Below are 21,222 nucleotides of genomic sequence, written 5' to 3'. Positions count from 1 at the left end.
TATTTTATTTGCTTGCTACAATATTTTCATTGTGAATGTCCTATTTCTTCAAAATTTGTTCAAGGCGACAATGCTAGCTGATTATTATGTGGATTTTCTTCCAGTAAGTCTTGCAAACGTCATCACTTCCTGTTTCCTCTCCATTAGATTTCTCTGACCAACCCTAATCTCTCTCTCTCTCTCTCTCTCTCTCTCTCTCTCTCTCTCTCTAGGCATGCTGACTGATAACAAAACCTCAGCGAGTTCGTGGTTTGCCTGGTATTTATTTAGAATTTAACGTCTCAAGAGTTGAAAAGTAAGAAATTATGAGCGGTGGTTTTGTTTTAGTAACTACAGTCTTGCAGTTTTAAAATTATTAATGAAAAATAGCAAATAATTCTGGATGGATTCTGATTTCAGGTGACTTTTCGTGTTTTTTAACAAAAGTTGTATTTGTTCTAGTTTTTTTTTTTTTAATATCTTCTTAGTCTATAGGTTTCCAAACTTTATCATTTGATCATCTGAATAAATTGTTTGAATTCTCGACACTCCTATTCTCAAATATTTTTACAAATTGGTCATCGTTAATATTATTATAAGTAAATATATTACACTTAAGTACTGGGCGACGATGAAATGCACCGTATTATAAACTTAATAGCTACTAAACGAATAATCATTGTGGGGACTTTAATTATGGGAACACTGATTGGATAACAGTGACATCTCGTGAAAAGAAAGAAGGAATTTACTGAGCTATTTCGAGACAACTTATTTCATCGGCATGTGATAGAAGAGTTCTAGGTCATAGAGATTTGATTATAGTGTCAGAGGGAGTTCAGTTAAAGACATAACTGTTCTGCCTCCTGTTGGTAATGGCGATCATACTGTACTAACCTGGGAAGTGGCTAAGTGTATGGATATTCAATTTAAAAAAGGTTACATGCTGAACTTCAAAGCAGAAAATTATGACTAACTGATTCGATTTCATGGTATCAGTTGCTAGATGAAATGGATATCGGCAGTGCATGGGTAATACACAAATGATTCAATATCGGAATATGTTTCAAGAGCTTCAGATATAAACAGGATGGGAGTGAAATGGATGTGCAATCTTATTAAATGAGATATTCTTGAAAAAAATTGTGCGGAAGGAATACCGTGCTCATGAGGAAGATGTCAGTCATGAATATAAGGCGCAGGTAAGAATTGTAACTATTGTACGGAAGGCTAAGTGTATGCAAGAAAAAAACTGGCTTTGCAAGCTACAGACAACCCTAAAGAATGCTATCAAGAATATTATAAATAAAATAAAGAATGAATATGAAAGAAGAACTCTTGCCAATGTAGATGGTATGTGGGTGGCAGATGCAGAAGAGATTGTATAACTAATGTGTGCCCATGTTGCTAATAGTCAATCTGGTGTATGCAACATAGAGCTCAATGCTGCCTCTACACTGAAGGAAGAAACTCAGCTGCATGAGGAGGAGATACTAAAGCTGTCGCATAAATTGAATCTCAGTACAGGGAAAATTCCACAGGAATGTATGATAATTTCATTGCACAAAGACAATCAGTATCTCTGAAGTGGTGGAGAAGATTTTGGAAAAACTTGACAGAGAATCGATACTTTGCAACGAACAGCATGGGTTTTACTAAGGGAAGATCATGTTTAGGTAAGTTGTTCACATTTTATAATAATATAGCAGCTGAATTAGACAAGGGAATGGATACGCCATGATACTTTTGGATTTTGTTAAAGATTGTGATAGATTCAGCATGGAAGGCTGTTGCATAAGTTGCGGAATGTGAGATTGGATTACAAAGCATTGGCATGGATAAGGAGATGGCTGACATATCAAAGGATGGATGACCGACAGATATCAAAACGTGGTTCATGGGAGATATGGGTCTGCATAATTTAAGGTGACCAGTGATGTACCACAGGGATCAGTCCTTAGTCTATTGTTATTCCATCTTTACATCATCCAGAAACAGCTGTTTTCTGATGATGCAAAGGCAATCAGAAATGCAGTACTTGCAGAATAATTTCGATAAGCTATAATTGTGTTCATGTGAAAGTGACTGTCGTTTCACTGTCAGTAAATGTCAAGTTATGCACTTTGGTTTAATGAGATATTCAAAGGCATATTGTATTGGCGAGAGTATGCTACAAAAAACTCCCCAGGCTAGAGATCTTGGAGTTTTAAGAGATAAGAAGATGAAGTTCAGAGGCCATATAACAAAGATTGCGAATACAACTCTGAGGATAATTGCAATTCTGAAACGAACAATGTTATGCAAGAATAAGGAAGTCATTTTGCCTCATTACAAGACTTGATAAGACTTCGATTGGACTATTGCGCGCAGGTCTGGTCCCCTGGTTTCTGAGGTGGTGCAGACAGTGAAGAGTCTTAAAATTATATCGGGACTGTATAATGTAGATTATGAGGAGAGATTTCGAAATTGTGAAACGCTAGGAAATAGGAGAAAAGGGGTTGGTATGATAGAAACCTTCAAACTTTTGAAGGGACCATACCACTGGATACCAGCAGACAGAATTTTTCATTTTATGGTGGGTGTGAGAACAGGACGAAAGGACATCCATGGAAGTTGAGAATGAATAGAGTTAAGTGATGAGAGACAGAGTTTTCTCTCATAGAGGTGTGTGTGTGTGATAGGAATAATTTCACTATGGAGATTGTGAGTGCAGATAGTGAGATAGTGTGAATGAATTCAACAGATGGCATGACAGGTGGTGTGGTGACACGTGGTCTCCTTCAACGAGTCCCTGGCCCCTTGGAGGTCTCTTATAATAATAATAATAATATAAAGACCAATCTCCTTAGCTCAGTCGGTTTTATTTCGACGAAGCTCTTTTATTAAAAATACCTAGGGTGGAATCTTGCCTAAGATGCAAAGAAATACGAACGAGGAAACTTGAATCCTCAAGGATTAAGCGCATCTTAAGCTTAGGGCAAACAAAGAATACGCTTAGACTCTATGTAATGCATACGATTCGTCTTTGAACATGAAAAATTTGTGGGTTTATTCATTTGTATTCCTCTTTGTACTTAGCTGTAGTTTTTGCACCAAATCAAATTACTTTTTTGTGTTTTCATTTTTCAAAATATAGGTGATATACAGCGTAAACTTCAAGTCGAGATTCAACAACCAAGACAGAAAACGAGACATTTCATTACAAGAAATATATATATTTACACATTAAAGATAAAATTATCGCAGATATGATGTTTTACTTGAAATAATAGCATCGAATTTATCTTCAAGACTGTTTTGTTAGATATTGTAAAAAAAGCCCAGAAACGTTGCCTAGGTATCGCAAAGATAGACAGCTTCCCATGGTTGGAGTCTTTAGACAGCATGCTCTCGAAGGCTCTCAGTTTTTTTCTCTGAACAAAATATATGCATTTAATAAGTTTAATTTTACTCTTGACACTACTGGAGGTAATTTACTTTGTCACTTCTGCGAAATTTCAAGTCTGGGTATTGTCTCATCTCCGATTTAGAAATTTAAACAATTAAAAGATCAACTGATTATTAAGAAGCTAATATTATTAATCTAAAACAGGTACTTGGTCACTGAATAAAAATTGTTGTATCAGTTTAAATGTATATCCTCTCGATAACTTTCATGACGCTATGTCTTCCACAGAAACATAATTATACTTATAGAAAGATAAAATGACCGCACCGTTAGCCTAGTTGTGTGCGCTTCGCAACCATATGCCAGGGGAAGGAGTATCCTAGGTTCGATTCCTGTCGGTGACGTGAGGAGCTTAAGGATCTTGGGCGCGGGCATTAGGGTTTTTCCTCCAGTTTAGCTGAGGGGTTTTCATCCCGCAAACTGGCCTTGAGAACTCAACCCTACAGGACATAGGATACACCGGGGCGTAGGAAATCTACAGGAATAAATACTTGGTCATTTAGAGGTTGTAGCAGGAGGGCTGGCCCCCCGAATTCGTCTTAATCATTAATCCGGGGAAGTGACTCGTCCTAAGAGACGGATGGTTGAAGAGGAAGATACTCAAAGGCGCTAATTTTTTGGTAAAATTCTTTTGTTGTCGTTGTTGTTGTCTTGTCCTTTGAAGAGTCTTGGATGTTTCCATGTGCTCCTTGAACTGCTTTGGCTATGTCGATGATTTTGTTCGTATAGAGATGTTGTTCGGGATTAGGATCTATTTCTTGCAAGGCTGCTGTAATTTCTGATGTAAAGATGTGAGTGGGTGTCAGTTCAGTATTGGGCAGTTGTTGCCGTTTCTATATGTTCTCGTATCATCTGTATTGATCTTCATTCCTGTGTAATGTCCTGTTCGTAGTCTTGCTATCATAGTGGAGGTCTTTCTGTCAGCACTGATTTCGGGAATTTGATGTTGTATCACTGATTTCAGTGGAATTAGTTTAGCTTTTGATAGTGCGTTAGCATCAGCAAGAGTTATCACGCGAGTTTCTTGGTTGAGCTCTCTTTTGCTAATTTATCAGCTGCTTCTTCATTATAATCAATACCTACATGAGCAGGAATCCATTGTAAAATGCAAACTTTTCCTAAACACTTTAGTTGATTTAAGAGTTTATGGGTGTCTTGTGTGAGCTGGGTATTGCCATTTTTGATTGCCTCCATAGCTGATCTTGAGTCACTGTAGATTATAATTCCCTCAGATTGTTGGGATGATGATAATTTGAAGTAGGCTTTGAATGCTTTATTTATTTTGTAAAGTTCGCTGCTAAAACTGAAAGCAATTCTGCCAGATCCAACTTTTATTGAAAGTTTTTCACCTTTCGGGAGTAGAAGGAGAACACCAGCGCCTCCATTAATCATATTGTTGTCTGACGATCCATCTGTATAATAAATAACTTGTTTGAAGGATGAACGAAGGTTGATAATATTTAGGCCTTTTTCTTTTAGCATTTCTTTTGATTGTTTTTTTTTTTTTTTGTACAGAGTTTGGTAAGGTTTAGATTTATTTATTTGGAGATAAAGTACTGGAAAATAGAGGAGTTGTTTATATAGGCATTTAGCTAATCAAGACCTATTTCCATACTGACAGTGTCATCATATTGTAAAGTTGATGATCTGTGAAGTCTGCATTTCTGATTCCAATGTTCATAAGTTTTTAGGGAAATATGATCGCTTTTCGCTCTGATATTATTTTTGAATTTTATGGTGGCAAATTTTTGCCTGTCCTCCAGTAGGTCAAGCCAACATTCCTGTTGGGCTCTGATGTTGTTAGTGAATGAGACGGCACCAATGATAATCTTGGATGCTTTTGCTTGTATTTTGTCTATTTTTTCCTTTACTGATGAGGCCGAAGGTGACCAGATAGGTGCTGCATATTCCATTATTGGCTTTATTAGTGTAGTGTAAGTAGTTTTGAGGATTTTTGGCTTTGCGCCCCAATTTGTTCCACAAAGCCTTTTCACTATATTTAATTTTTTTAGAGCTCTGTTGGAAGTGTTAGAGATGTGTTGTGCAAAACGTAATTCCTGATCAAGCTTAATACCGAGGTATTTTGGATTTGTGACTTTTTTCAATTAGCTTGTTGTTGATCGTGACTTTGGGATTGTAGGAATGTCTATTTTTCCTGTCTGTACTAAAGGTGCTTAGTTTTGTTTCGTCTGGGTTGATTTTGAGTTTACGTTCATCTGACCATTTTTCTAATCCTCTCATGGATTTGTTTAGAATCTCCTCCGATCCTTTGATTTTAGCACTAGTGTGCCAGACGGCTATATCAACTGCGTAGCAAGCTACTTTTGTGTCTTCTGTAAGGTAGGGATTATTGACATATAAAAGGAATAGTAAGGGACTGAGTACTGAGCCCTGGGGAATACCATCCCAAGTTCTCCTCTCTCTCTATTGATATTGCTGCATTGATTCTAACTTTGATCTAATCCAGATTAAAGCGTTTCCTCTAATCTCAATATCATGTACTGTTTATATTAATTTTTTGATCCAAAAACGATCGAAAGCAGCAGTCATATCAAGGAATATGGCAGTTGTCTTTTTTGTTGGTTTTTCTTGAAATGAGTCTATTATTGTTTGGAAGAAGTGGAATAATTGATCTGTTGTCGAATGAAGGGCTCTATAGGCAGTTTGGTAGTAGTTAATGTTCTTATTTTTTGTCAGCCAGTGCATGAGCCTGGAATGTATGATTATTTCAAATTTTACAAAGTATGCTAGTTAATGCCAAAGGTCTGTAGCTTTGACATTCTGCAGCATTTTTGTCAGGTTTCAGGATGGGTACAATAACAGATTTTTTCTATTCTTTTGGAAGTTTGTCTGTTCACCAAGAGGTATTGAGAATATGAGAATATCCAGGTTGTTCTTTGGCTTTTTTGCCAATGTGTTTGACCATATGACCAAAGATAAGATCATTACCAGGAGATTTATTAGTTGCAGTTTTCTCGATTGATGAATTTAGTTCACTTAGTGTAAATTCTTCAGAGAAGATATCATTAGTTTGGTATGCTCTTGCTTGTTTTAGTATTTTATTTGTGATTTTATTGAGGGTCTTGTCCTCTCTATTATATTGAAGTTTGTAGTTGTTTGAAAATGTTTTTGCCAGTGTGTTTGCAATTTCTTGATCTGTAATTGCTTTCCCCAGCATTCATGATGAAGTTTGTTTTCTGTTGGTTCTTTGATATTGTTGTCTAGGATTCTAATAATGTTCCGGTGTTGGCTGTCTTTTCTTGGGTCCAGGTTACTGCAAAACTCTAACCATTTCTCTTGTTTGCACTTCCAAATTTCCTGCTCTATTTTGTATGTTATGTACATTAATTTCTTTCTGGATTCATCAGTTTTATTAATTATGAATTGTTCGTTGATATTGTCTCTTTCTGTAATCATTGAATGAATATTGTGATCTTTCCAGTATGGTATCCAGGTATTTTTCCGTTAGCCTCTTGGTATTGTTGCTTTGGCAGCTTTATTGATGTATGAAGTAAAGATTTGTAATTTTCTGTCAAAGTTTCCAGAGACAAGTTCTCTTGACTGAGGCTCTCCAAGATTTGAGTAAACCTTTTCTAGTTGGCTATTCTGAGAGAAGTTCCATGTCCTTTTGATTTGCTGTTCTTGATCAATCTTAAAGTTTAGTATTGTTATTATGGGTCTGTGGTTCACTGATGGCATTTCCCAAAAATTTCCATTGTCCACTTGATGCAATGCTATAATTAATAACTGTGATGTCAATAGCAGATTCACTTCCGTAGTTTTAGAGAGATAGGTGCTCTGTCCATTGTTAATTGTTGTGAGTTCCAAATCTGTAAAGAGGTCTTCGAATTGTTGACCTTTATGGTCTAAATTGGGGAAGCCTCACGTTGGGCTTTTTGCATTTAGGTCACCGAGTTTGATGGTTGTATCAGTTGGAGCTTCGGTTAGCTTTTCACTGATGTCTGTATCAATATTTGTATTATAAACATGTTAATAACCACTCATTTTCAGCACCTTCGTAATAGACACTAACACGATAACAGATTGGCAAAATCATCGGCCATTATGGGTCCCACCCTACTGACTAACATCTAGGTCATACGTAAACTTTTTAACTGTTGTTAAGTTATTCGATCTTTGTAGCAACAAAAATCTCATTTTTTACTCCAGAAAGAAACCCTATTTTTAGGGTTTCTTTGTGGAGTAAAACCCCACAACTCATAAAATCGACCATTTTGACCAATTAGGTATTTTTGAAGATTAATTGTTCTTGTTGCGATATAATAGCACGCAATAGAACTGCGAGTTTCCTTGGTCGATATAATACTGCTTGCGATTAAGAACTGTCGTTAAAGTATCATTGGAAAAGTACGAATACTTCATCTCCCATGTTTCTAATTGCAGTACCATTTGCATTTCGCTTTGATCCAAGTACCTTGAAACAGAATGAAAGTCAAATGTTTTATATATTTTAAGACAGGTCGCTAATTTTTATAGATATATGACAACATATATGAACACAGTTTGAACTTATTTTCAAAATGAATTAACAATGCCTATTCATCATATGCACATCCATACTGAATTCTCTTATATTTTTTCAAACATGCATTATCTAAGGAAAAAGACCTTCGTGATCCTAAACTGCCTTTCTTAATCTCATCTCGTAAACCCTGCGAGCGAACACCTGCTGAAAATAAATACACACCTGCATCTGACGTATCATTTTTCTTTTTATTAAGTTCTTAATCAAAATACGCGAGATAGCACGAGAGGAAGTGATTATCGTATTCATGCACAGCTACAGCCTTCATGGCAGCGTGACCAATATAAGAAGCTAAATGAGCATATTGTAAGTACTTGCAACTTATTAAAGCGATATTTATATATTAATTACCTGTTAAATTAGGTAATATTTGCCACAGCTGTTATCTTTTAGTTAAATTTAGTACCCGCAATCAGTTTACCAGTGTGTATACTTTACCATGAATATATAGTTGTATAAAATATCCTCAAGGGTATATTGTATGCTACGTAAATCATTCATATTATTATTAAGATAAATTTTTATCGAAATAAGCCATTTTAATTATTTTGGCATACATACGCAACCTATACTGGCATGTGCACGTGGCAACTGTTGGCATACCCTTAAGTATAACATTTCGAATTATGATAGGTTTTTTTTAAATAAATTTAATTGCCTTTATATGAAGAAATAATTTCGTTTAAATAACTCAATTTCTCAATCCGAACAAAATATGTAAACAAGTACGAGAGGTAACAGAAAACTACTCCAATTACGAATGTATTCCTCATTTTTATTTATTTAAATATTGTTTGCTTATTCAAAATTTGTCTAAGATCCAGTGTATTTTCTATCAAACGTTGTCCAAAGTCAGCATAAATATTTAACTGCGCATGCAACTGTTGTTACTCACCACGTTCTGTATTCGCAGTCATGTTGTCATCTATGTCAGCACCTCATACGTGATAATACAAGCTAAAGAGAGATACGCTTAGCTTACTGCGTATTATAGGGCGTTTACTAATTTACTAAATTAAAAAAATGAATACAATAATTTATCCTTATAATCCTTATAAGGACTGGCTTAAAGGGGCGAAGCAAGAATGCTTTTCATCTTCCCCGTTATCTGTAGAGGACAGTGTAGGGATAAGGTGTTATTGAGCTATTAAAGCTCTGATCATGGCAGGAGGGTAACAGCAATAGCTGAGCCTCAGTTAGAACTTCATTGGCTACAGTATTGCCATCCATTACCCTCCAAGGGTATTGGATTGAATGAATCAATCACCGCATCTCACGGTCTATTGATTGTTAGCACTTTCCTTTACATTTTGTTTCTATACAATTTTCTGATTGGTGTTTCAAATCTCAATTGTATTTGAAAGATATTTAAGTTTATTTAATTCCTTTTTTATAAAAATAAAAATAAGTATTAAATTGCTACATGATTTTATATTAATGTTTTTTTTTATTTTTAATAATGAAGTATTTGTATTCGTTTACTATGATATTAACAACAGTTTTTAATCCTATTCAAAAAAAAGCAAATATACCTCATCATCTACAGCAGAACAAAAACATAATCAAGCTAAAATACTATTAATGGACTCAACAAATTACTGATAAAATAAGAAAATACAAAGAACATGCATATCATCGGCAAAATGTTGGGTAGCTTGATAACCAATTGATCATGTCTGCAATGTTCTTTATGGGTGATCAAGTTAACTGCTTGATACTCGATGTTTTGCTTTGCTGGTTCCATAATACATACTTTGGGCACGTAATTTCTTTGTTACCCCGAATACAACTGAACTGAAAACTGGAATGGTTCGACATTTTCTTGTAAAAGTTTCAAATAGCGAATCTGAACCAGATTCGTTATTTGAAATTTTATTCATCCCATAATAATTGCTGTATTGAAGTCGTATATTACTACTAGTAACAATAATAAAAATGGAGCCTACGTAGGCTGGGCTTTTCCTCCCGGAAACAGGCAAATCAGTCCCATGAACAGACATTAAACAGCTATCGGACAGAAAGACAATAAGAAACCATATTGTTCTATAATTATTCCTTATTAATGTCTTGGTACTATCGCTCTGTTTTCTTTGAGCAAAATATTTCAAGCGTCTTCTGCTATGTGCTGATCAGATATTTATGCAAAGCGTCATAAATTTAGATTAGTTTACAAGTTCGAGCTTATTAGGAGAAAAATTTCACTTCATTTCAATATTTTAGCAGATACGCTATTTTTGCTGATCATTGAATCACAAACTGAACAAATGGTGAGGGTTTCAAAGAAAGTAGTTGAGAATAAAATCTGAAGCAGATATTTTCCTTTTATTGTATAACTTTTTAAAAAATCCTTATTGTTTAGATGCGTTTTTCCCAGTTACAAACAATGCTCATCCGGGAAACTGAAATTCCTTTGAATTTTCTAATCATAGGTGTAATACAGCAATAATCTTTTTTTTTTTTTTTTTTTTTTTTTTTTTTTTTTTTTAATATGACGATATGTAGTTCCAACTATCCTCTGAGGGAAATATAATACTAAACGGTATTACTATCCTTAAACGAAGAAACTAAAAACACTCTATTCAGCGGCTGCCCTCCAACATTAATATTTCTTCTCCATGCGGACGTTGCGATCAACTGCTGTAACTTAAACTGCTGTGAGAAACTTGCTTTTATTCAGATAGATGAAGTTTGCACCTCATTGTGTACCATCTCAGCCTGGGATTCGTCTGTAAGATGCACAGCTAGGAGGAATTAGTTTATGTGTTTATGGCATTTTATGTCATGATATTAACTGAGTGATTTTATATTATTTTTATTATTATTATTTTAATTCATGAAAGATTAGTTTCCAGATTTAGTAACAAGGGTTACCAGTTTTTGTATTTTGCCTGTTGTGACTCACGGCAATGAGTTAATTGATGGTACTTGGCAAAAGCAGAAATACTTTAATGCTGGAAAAACATTTTAACTTACTACTATTACACATTGAAAGAAGAAGAAGAAGAAAAATATGAAAAAGAAAAAAAAAAAATTGTATTAACACATTACTGGCAAGCCAAGTGCAATCGCCCTTGGCTTACCGGTAATGTGTTAATCAACTACGTTCTCTTTTGATGCGGTTACATGATTATGACAGAGCCCTCTTTTAACAAGAAACTCACATTTATGAATATTTTTATGCATATTTCCAGACTTTTTTTCCGAGCTTCCTGTCCCCAATAGGCAAATTTCTTTTCTTTTTTTTTTCTTTTTTTTTTTCGCAGTCCATTTTCGCTTACTCCATCAACAATCCTGTTTTTCATTTTCTGCAGAGAACTAAATAAATGAGCTAACTAGTTTTAGGTTATATTTTTTTATCACTCACACATTATCCAGTCGCTTTAAATTTAAAGCCGGAAAGTAAATAATACGATAAGTAAATATCCGCTATCATTTCCTGTTAACATTTATCACTGAATAATTGGAGCTCCTGTCACAAACAGCATTTGCAACTTAAGTGTTTGCTGAGAATTGATAAGAATAGAATAAGATATCTTAAAAAAAATTCAGCCTGATATATTTACACATTTTTTACGGCAGTCGGAGACACGAAAGGCTGTTGAACCCATTGACTGGCACTGCTTATGGGAAAGAAAAACAACAAAAAAAAAACTTATAAAATATATTTAAACTTTCGAAGATATTCTTTTTGGCGAATATGTTCTCTCTCTCTCTCTCTCTCTCTCTCTCTCTCTCATAGATATATATTCCATCTTCCTTTCGTTCATAAAAACTTGCTTACTTTAACAGGGCGGGTTAATCCAGTCTGCATTGACTGTAAATTGAGTATGTTCTTCTGGACGGTTTGTCTGTTCTGAGGGAACGAAAACCCCGAGTTTCCAGGAGGGGCTGGACGTAGCTCTTTCCCACTGAAGGGCGTCTTCGATACTCACTGAGCTACGGATGTTCTATACTACTACTCAGTGGCGCACTCAGGATTTAATCTTGGGGGGAGAGGCCGAGTTGAGTAGACGATTTGAGAATACACAGTACGCATTGCATACGACTGAGCATCTGCAATGATCGCCAATACATGAAACCCGTTATGTTTCCTCTAGCCCAATTCATAAGTAGTATAGAAATAGAAGACACGACACAACATAAATAAAAAAAAATTAATTTTAATTAGAAAAGATTTTTTTGAAAATTTTCTAGCGTTTTTTTTTTTCTTTTTCTTTTTGGGAGACCAGGAACTCTTGCCCCCCCCCCCCGGGTGCGCCACTACTACTACTACTATTCTTGTTGTTGCTGCTATATAGTTACGCTTCGTTATTTTGTGCTTCCTGATATCTAAAAGTTGTTTTTAGTCGTGAACTTAAACGAATAGCACCCTTTGGCTCCTACGTCACGTCCGTTCGTCCATGTGAAACAGCTTGCGAAAACGGATGGACCAATTTCAATGAAATTTGCTATGGACGTTGCACAACTGTGGGGAAATATTTGACAGTATTAACTCCCGCTTTTCATGAAGATTAAAATTCTTCTTTCCCTGATTACGTGACCCACACAACGAAGTAATTTTTGGTCTCCGCTGATTTTAATCGCTCCTTTAAGGATATTCATCGTGGCCAATAAATATAATCTTGCACTAATCTTGTTTATTAGATCACAACCATTAAGTAGTATATCTTAATACTGCTAATTCTCCCACAATGTTACTTTGTGCGCGATCTTTACCGAACATCCGTACATTTTTATGTTCATGTCCATCAATCACAAACGGTGAAAACATCATGGTTATCAATCGAATAAATCAAAAACTCTTTTCCGACAAAGCATTTTTTTTGTTTTTGTTTTTGTTTTTCTATTTCAAGTGTCGGTTAATAAAAGTGATCAATCTGCATCTTATAATGAAACTCAATGAGTATCTTTTTTTTTTTTTTTTTTTTTTTTTTTTTTTTTTTTTTTTAGAACTAGAATCTGTCACTGGCAAAAACTGAGTATCACCAGGATTCTATCCATACCGGAAGTTTTATTGCTATTAACTATTTTTTATCTTGTCGAAAAAAAAAAGTGCTTTTAATCTTAATAAAGCATATTTTTAAATCTGACAGCGTTCAGACTTGTTTTTACTGTAAAAATGACTCCATACATACAAACTAAGAAGAAAAACTGCATCGTTAATATCTTAACGACTATCACACGGAGTTCATTATGTTTTTTATCACGCTAATTATATTTTACCACATTATCATAAAAATACAGAACAGACAGGAATACCAACAGTTAACTAATTAAGTCTGCTTTTAATTAACATTTAAGTAGAAATTAATTACCACACTCCCGGTTTTTTTTTTTCGGTTTTATTTATTTATTTATTTATTTATTTTTATTTTTTATTTTTAGCTTCGTTTGTGGTGTGCCTTGAGGTGTGATAATTTTTTTTCATACTCGTCTCCAGGTGACAATATTGCAGTAATTAAAATGCATCCTCCACTAAATTGTTGGTAAAAGCAGACTCCTCTAGATCGCTGGCGCTATTTTATTTCGATGTTGTTCTTCAAACTTGAATAAAGCTTTGAGATTTAAAAGTACATAAATAAAATCAAATAAATAAATAAAAATCGATGAAAAGAATATCTCCTTAGTTTCCTACAATTGAAGGCATTCGAAATGATGCAAGACTTAGTCGTACAATTCGAAATATCTCCAGATTTTTTTTTCAAATTAAATAAACATCTTAATCGATCATTTCAAACTTTTCGCGTATATTTTAGCCGCTGTACTTATATACTTGCGCCTGCTGTTTGTTGGATGAAATTGAGATTGCGTATTGAGCATTTTTTAGAAAAAATCGTTTGATCAAAACCAGTCGATATTTGCTGTAGATGCACAGTCGAATGAGTTTCCAAAAATGTGGACTTTTAGTAAGTTCAGTATTAAAAAGGGAATTTTTAGAGTAACTTAAAAGTTTTCTCTAAGCATGTTCTTTCGTATTTAATAATAAATAAATTCAAAGTGTCCCGCATAAGGTTACGATATTATTGGTTTACTATTATTGAACATTATGAAATTGTAAATTGGACCGCATTTAAATCAAAACCTAATTGTCAATTCAAATTATTTGAAGAAATATATGACATTTAAAAAAAAAGTCACGAACACTTTTTACCAATCTTTTTTTTTTTTTTTTTTTTCCCAAATCCGAGCTGGTCTTTCCTTAAACTACAAGTGCATTAATTATCCTTGATGATATAGAGAAAAAAAAATACATTTTGATTTTTCAAAATCCCAAAGATAAAAATAGATAGATAAAATAAAAAAAATACATGAAAATATTCAGTTTGGGACCTCTGGCGAAGATGAAAATTTCATAAACAAAGACGTCCACTCTATAAACACAGGATGTGTTTATAGTGGACGGCTGCAGTGTAAGTGACAACGTTTATTGGTCAGAACGGTCCTGTTTCGATCTTGTACTAAGAAATGGACATTTTTAGTTGAAGGCAAATATAAGGGACGAAAAACCTGAGTTTCCTGATGAAAAAACCCACTACCACCGTATGAGACCAACTAACTCACCTTTAGTCGAAAGAAACCAATAAAGGTTTCTCACGTTATGAACGGGAATCGAACCCAGGTCTTTCCGACAAAAGGGCTTTGTCTGTACTGACTAAGTTACGGAGGCTCCGAAGATAGCTTGGGTTTCTTTAATCCTCCTTTTTTTTTTGTTCTCCTGTTTAAAGACATAATCCTCTCAGAGACGACACACAAATTACAAACATAATACTCGCAGGATTGCGTTGGCGTAATTAAAACAACCAATTTAATTGTTCTAATGTAATATTATCAACGTGATGTTTGTGGCAGTCCTAGATATTAGGAAGAGTTTCCTTGCTGTCCTTTTGCCTGCAACTGCATAACTGCAATTAATATCTGGGAAATACCGTAAATGTTCACATTATGGCTGTCAAAAGATTCTGATAATAAGATTGTTTCCAGGCCTGTAGCAAATGATGAATTGCAACTAATTTATATGTGGAGAAGCGCCTTCTTCGTCCATTAGCTTTTTTATACGGATGACGTCACAATACGTATCACATAATTTTCATATATTAGCATATTAGTAAAGCTGTACTAATTTGTTAGGTCTAGACCGTTTTTCATAGTCATATCATTGAGGAAATGAGCTTTTGTTTATCAGACGATGTGTGTGACACACACACACACACACACACACACACACACACACATCGTCATATTCTAATTTGTATACACTATTCATTAATGACATAATTTCTCAGCTAATCTGAACTTTCGGTTCGTCAAATGCAACATTGCCCTCAGTTTTGCCAAATATCAAGATTAGTAATTATACTGATATGAAGCATGGAAAGCTAAAGGAAATTAACCTCTGAGGGTGTTTGTAATAAACACCAGAAAGGGACATACGGGTTATCGAGATGTGTTTTAATGCTGAATATTTGCAAGGCAAGTTATGACAGGTATTGCTACCGGTGAGTGTTTGTCCAACCAGCCATGAACTTCTGATTTCTCCGATTCTTAGAAAATACTACTAATACCAAAGAAAGATATTTCAATTAATGAAAGGTCAAACCAAGAAATATAATTTAATATATATATATATATATATATATTTAATGTTTTATATTTTTACAATTAAAATTAAATATATATTAATTTTATAAATCAATTGTATTTATTATATGTTTCATTTTAATTGTTCAATAGTATCAGAATGATTCAAACATATTTTTAATATACTTAATGGCGTCGTTTGTTCGCTTCCAGTTTTTTATTTTATCTCTTTTTCCTTCATGTTAAGACGTGATAGGACATTTTGTGATTGTCCCGGAACACAACCCAACCCCATTCATATCATTCTTCTTCCGTTGAAGAATAGCGCTGTCTTCAATAAATTCCACATTTCTATAAATGTAGCTTCGTGTTTTTTTTTTAATTTAATTTTTAAGAATACTTAAAGACAAAAAACAAAGTTTAGATGTGATCCGAGATAATAACTTAAAAATGGAGGACGTGTTGGATACCATTATTGAAAAGGAGGTCATTACCTTATATCGAAATCCAGCAATGCAAAAGAAAGAATTAGAAAACGTATGTTGGTCCAATAAAGATCTTCATGAAAAAATTCAGGAAGGATCCGATGTTACTAAAAATAATTTGACTGAAACCAAACGTGGAATAAATTAGCACGTTTTAGCAGAAGTCCTAAATACTAAAATCATTAAATTCCATCCAACCTGAGCTAAGTTATTGTTATAAAAAATAAAAATAAATAAAAATCAGCTAACGCCTTTTTATTCCCGTATATACGGGAGTAGGCGAGGCCATTTAGCCCTATCTAACTTTTTAGAGACTGAGTGGGCAGTTCAATCTCCACTGGTACCCAATCAGAGATAGATGGCCCAAGGCTATCACTAATTAAGTGGCCCGCAGTGAAGAGAGACGGCTCTACAGGTGCCGCCATCTCGTGGTCCCTAACTCTAACACTCGTATTTAATGTCTGAAATAATGTGGGTTCTACGGTCGATTTTCTTGAGTTTACGAGACGAAAAACCCGAGTTTCCTGGAGAAAAAACCCACTTTCTCTCGCCAGAGATTGACTAACTCGGGAACCGGTCCAAAACAGGCTTAGAAAAATTTCCTCTAGTCGCCGACTAGACTTGAAACCAAGTCTTCCCTCGTGCGGCCAAGCGCCGTGGTGTGATATAATAATAAAATATTATTTTTTATAACAACTTAGCTCAGGTTGGATGAATATATTTTTCTTCATTTAATTCAACATTTTAATAATGTACTCAACTTTAACTTTAATTTACACTTGATAAAAAATGCTATATTGAAGAACAGCATACAGTTTAACAGAAAAACCAATCCGTATTGTCTTGTAGTAACCGCCATGATGTTAGATCTATAGAAGGAAGATTGTTATAAGTTCGGTCTAGACGCCGACTAGCGGAATTTTTTTACGCTATTTCCTGAACTAGGTTGACCTTAAAAGTATCTGAGTAGTACAGATTTTCTCCGTAAAATTAGGTTTCTAAACCTGTCAAAAAAAAATCTACCACAGTTCATACACTAATGCTGATTAGGGTTAGGAACGCGAACTGGCGACGGTCTGCTGTGCTTTCGTCATCCACAATCTACAAATCGTCATTAAAAATAAGCTCATTACTAATGACGGCGAATGTTAGAAAACTGCTGCTCCTTAACAATTTCTAAGTTAGGGCATAAAAAAAAAACCTTTGCTCTATTTGGGAAATGAAAAAACACATTCGATTGGTGTGTGTGTGTGTGTGTGTGTGTGTGTGTGTGTGTGTGTGTGTGTGTGTGTGTGTGTGTGTGTGTGTGTGTGTGTGTGTGTGTGTGTGTGTGCGTGCAAGAAGTTTTCTCATAACGAATTACTTTGCTCATGCAATAATATCAACAAACATTATACTTCCACTTAATTTGATATGCAAATATATAACTATTTGCATATCCGTTGCAATACTTACATATCTATAGATATGTAAGTTCTATAATATCTTACCAAATAAAATAAAATTAACAGAAAATGAATAGGCAGACGTTATTCCATATTAAACCACTGACTGAGATTGTCCATTCATTTTCTTTAACTGAAATTGTTTCGATTAAGCTCAACTAATATTTAATTTAAATCTCAGAAACTTTCCAAGAGGCGTGACGTCATTTTTTAAAATGCAATCCTTCTTTGTAGTTCGTAAATGTTAATCAAAAATTAATGAACGAAAACAATACGCACGATAAACTCATCTCAGGTATTAATATTATCAAAACTGGTTTTCGAGGTAGTTCATGCATATAATATGACTCGAGCATAGATTCTTTTTTTTTTTTTTCACCTTTGCTTTATCTAAATTAGTGGAACTGAATTATGTATGGGCAAATTAGATAAACAAGCTCATGAAACAAATTAATGTAATCAAGTTAATTCTCACATTGTTGGTGATGATTTTTGTGTGGTTAACGTGCAGTCAAAATTAACTCATAATTAAATTATTAGCCACGTGGTAAATGAGTTTTAATATTGATAAAGTTATTTACATTGGTATTAAAGGAATATTAATTACTCCGTTCCAAGCATCAGTTGTGAAAGTGCGAAATGTCTGTTTATACTTTATTTTACTATTTTTAGCACTAAACATTTATTTTTAGCTTTTTTCAATAATAAATCTTTACTTTTCAATTTAGTTTTAATACTACATCGTTATTAAAAAAGCTGAAGCTAGTACTAAAATACTATATTAATACCAATATAATACTTTATTACTAATTTAGTTTTAATATAGTACCTTCAGATAGCACTGTCTTAGTACTAATATAGTACTATGTCATTATAGCTAAAAGTACTATATTAGTACCAAGACAGTAGTTTATTAGTAATTTAGTATTAATATAGTACTTTCTGATGGCAATGTCTTCGTACTAATATAGTACTATGTCAATACTACGTAGTATCAGTATCCAATACTAGTATTAGCATATCAATAGAGTAAAACTAATAGAGTATTAACTGATACTAAAAGTACTAATATAGTACTATTCTGTGCGAAAATTATTAAGAATAAACGTCGGTAGCCGAATTAAGAAGTATTTTGATTTTTTTTTTCATTTTTATGACTTTGCAGACCTGGTGATGTCGACGTCTTGCTCGTGGCAATTCCCGCGGCATTTCTCGCCTTTCTGATAGCGGTGGTCATTTGGAACATGGCGTTACACTTTTGTCTCTGTCGCCGTAAACCACCGGAGGATAGGTGTGTGGTGCTTTCAGAAGTCCATCCAAATTTGCAAACATCTCTAGTATATCAGCGACCACACTACAGGGTGCTCATGGAATACCAGACGAAAGCCAATCTCATGCCGTCTCCTCCAACTTATGAGGGAAGTCTCATGAAGATTCAGAAGCAGTCGGAGAGAAGGAATAGTACTAAGTTTGCACCTGAAAAAAAGACCGAAACAGTACCTTTTGTGGAAGGACAAACGCCTGTGGTGATTTGCGAGGTGTGAGAGAATACCAACGTAAAGTTCATAGTTGCATATTACTGCTCACAGTGGCCTTAATCTTTGGGGGTTATTCGTAAGAGTGTTCTTTACATATTTCTGAAACACTCGACTTCAAATATTAGCTCATAATACAAACTAACTCTTACTGAATACTTTTTAGTGTCTTCTATGTTTTAAAGTAATTTCTAGGGCTCTGGGAACTCGTGTGTACAAAGAAACTTCTATCTAGTCAATCCTGAAAACTAATATTGAAATAAAATGGTTATTTGTTACTACTTAGATCATGTAGCGATGCATCAGTGTAAATAATAGAGCATTGTACTACTAAAATAAAATTAAAAAAAAAAAAAAAAGATATCTCTGTTCTTATTGTCCTGAGAAAATCCTGTCATATTCTGTTGTGCTTGAGATGATTCCTCCCTCACCCACCCACTGTAGTCTCTTCCTTACATATTCCTCTTATATACGTCTGTTCATGCAAGTTGTGCTACTGAACTGGTCCACACATTCCACTTTCATTGCTTCAAAATATGTTAAAACACAGAAACCGTTCTCAACAATCATTCACTTTCAAATTTACAGATCAACTCTTCATCAGATCTTCTTTCATTCCATCTATTCTTTTCTTTAAAATTTTCGCACACGCTGAACTGTTGTGGTTTGGTTTTTGCAATCTCGTGTGCGGATTGAGTAAAATAAAAAAAGTCTGTTATTTTTAGTTTTTTAGCTTGATCTCTCTTTTGTGACTGGATTACTAATTTGGCTTCGAACGTACACGGTATGCAATATAATGAATATAATCATTGTCAAAACTTTCCAATGTGTGTGTGTGTGTGTGCGTGTGTGTGTTTCCCACCCACGAAAGTTGTGAACCTATAGTACATTAGTAACAACGCTGGCCAGCTAAGGATTATTCGATTTGCATTTTTGTGGAAACTGTAGACCAGAGGTGGCCACAACGTGGCTCGCGAGCCGCATGCGACTCGCGTCCACGCCGCTCTTCACGATCTACATCTACCAGTAAAAAATAAACAAAAAAAGAAGAGGAACAAAATTAAAAAAAGAGAGAGAATAAAATAGGATTAATAAAAATTATTGCAATAAAAAAGTTTAATTCAAAACACATTAAAGGAAGTTTACTTTGAACAATTAGATTAATTTTGAAGTCGAAACAGAATAATTTTAGTTACTTATTTACTAGTAGAGGCCTTCCTTATCCATTTCCTTATTACGTTCCTTAAAATTAGGTATGTAATTAGTTAAAGTATTTTTTACAAGCTCGTTACAACCTCGCCATGTGCACACTCACTTACTTCCGTACCATCGTATCGGTCAAAGGTTGCGGCTCTTCTGTCTTACCTGAATTATTTTGCCTCCAAAAGGACGCGTAGTTGACCACCCCTGCTATAGACCAAACATGGAACTTTTTCAAGTCACTTCAGATCTCCATGGCAATGAAATGCATCTTTCACCTAAAGACGATCTCAAGCATCCATGCTCATGGCGGGATTTGAACTTGCAGTCTGTTGGTCGAAGAGTGGGTACATTAACCCACTTGGCCAACGAGACCATTTGGGTTTCTCATGGCTTCATTTTTTTTTCTCTTATTATCCTCCACCATGCATCAGTGGGTTTTCAATTGATTGCAGACTCAATTCACATTTCTGCTAATGAATAATATGCCAACCACACTTTTTATTTTTAACAAATTAATATTTAATATTCAACATTAATAAAATCATACACAGCAGTTAGTTTTCGTAGTGTATTTCTTCATCTCATCTTTCAGTAAAACGATTGCTAATTTAACTACAGATGAAAAATTGCCCTTTCATCATTGCGAGCATACAAATAACTTTTATTAATCAGGAGCTAAAATAGCATTAAATAAAAATTCGCTAGCGACAGACAATCACCATCCTAAGAATCAGCGTAAATGTCCTACCTGAAAAGAGCAATTAGTGAGAATCATGACGTCGCTAAAAGATGGAAGACTCGACTTTATCTGCTGGACAACTTTTTGAAGTAATAACGCTAAGAAGTTATGAATGACCTAAGGATCAAACGTGTTTACTAAGAGAATATTTTGTTCTGGAAGACAAAATACGTAATAAAAAAATAAGCCATTTTATTATCATCTTTTGTTCTCCCATTCAACTCTATCCATTAACCAGATAATGACTTTAATAATTAAATTATT

General features: G+C 34.4%; 1 long non-coding RNA gene across 1 annotated transcript; it reads left to right on the top strand.

Moving 5' to 3' along the window:
* Window positions 1–227: 227 nt before the first annotated feature.
* LOC150093643 (uncharacterized) lies at window positions 228–19,375 on the top strand. The gene is made up of 2 exons (XR_016550330.1): window positions 228–295; window positions 18,647–19,375. It is a non-coding gene; the product is annotated as an uncharacterized LOC150093643 (long non-coding RNA).
* Window positions 19,376–21,222: the final 1,847 nt, after the last annotated feature.

The sequence above is a fragment of the Typopeltis vanoorti genome, chromosome 23, assembly GCF_054136105.1.
Source record: "Typopeltis vanoorti isolate ZY-2024b chromosome 23, IOZ_Tvanoo_1.0, whole genome shotgun sequence".
Classification (NCBI taxonomy): Eukaryota; Metazoa; Arthropoda; class Arachnida; order Uropygi; family Thelyphonidae; genus Typopeltis; species Typopeltis vanoorti.
This window is presented reverse-complemented; position numbering and strand designations above follow the sequence as displayed.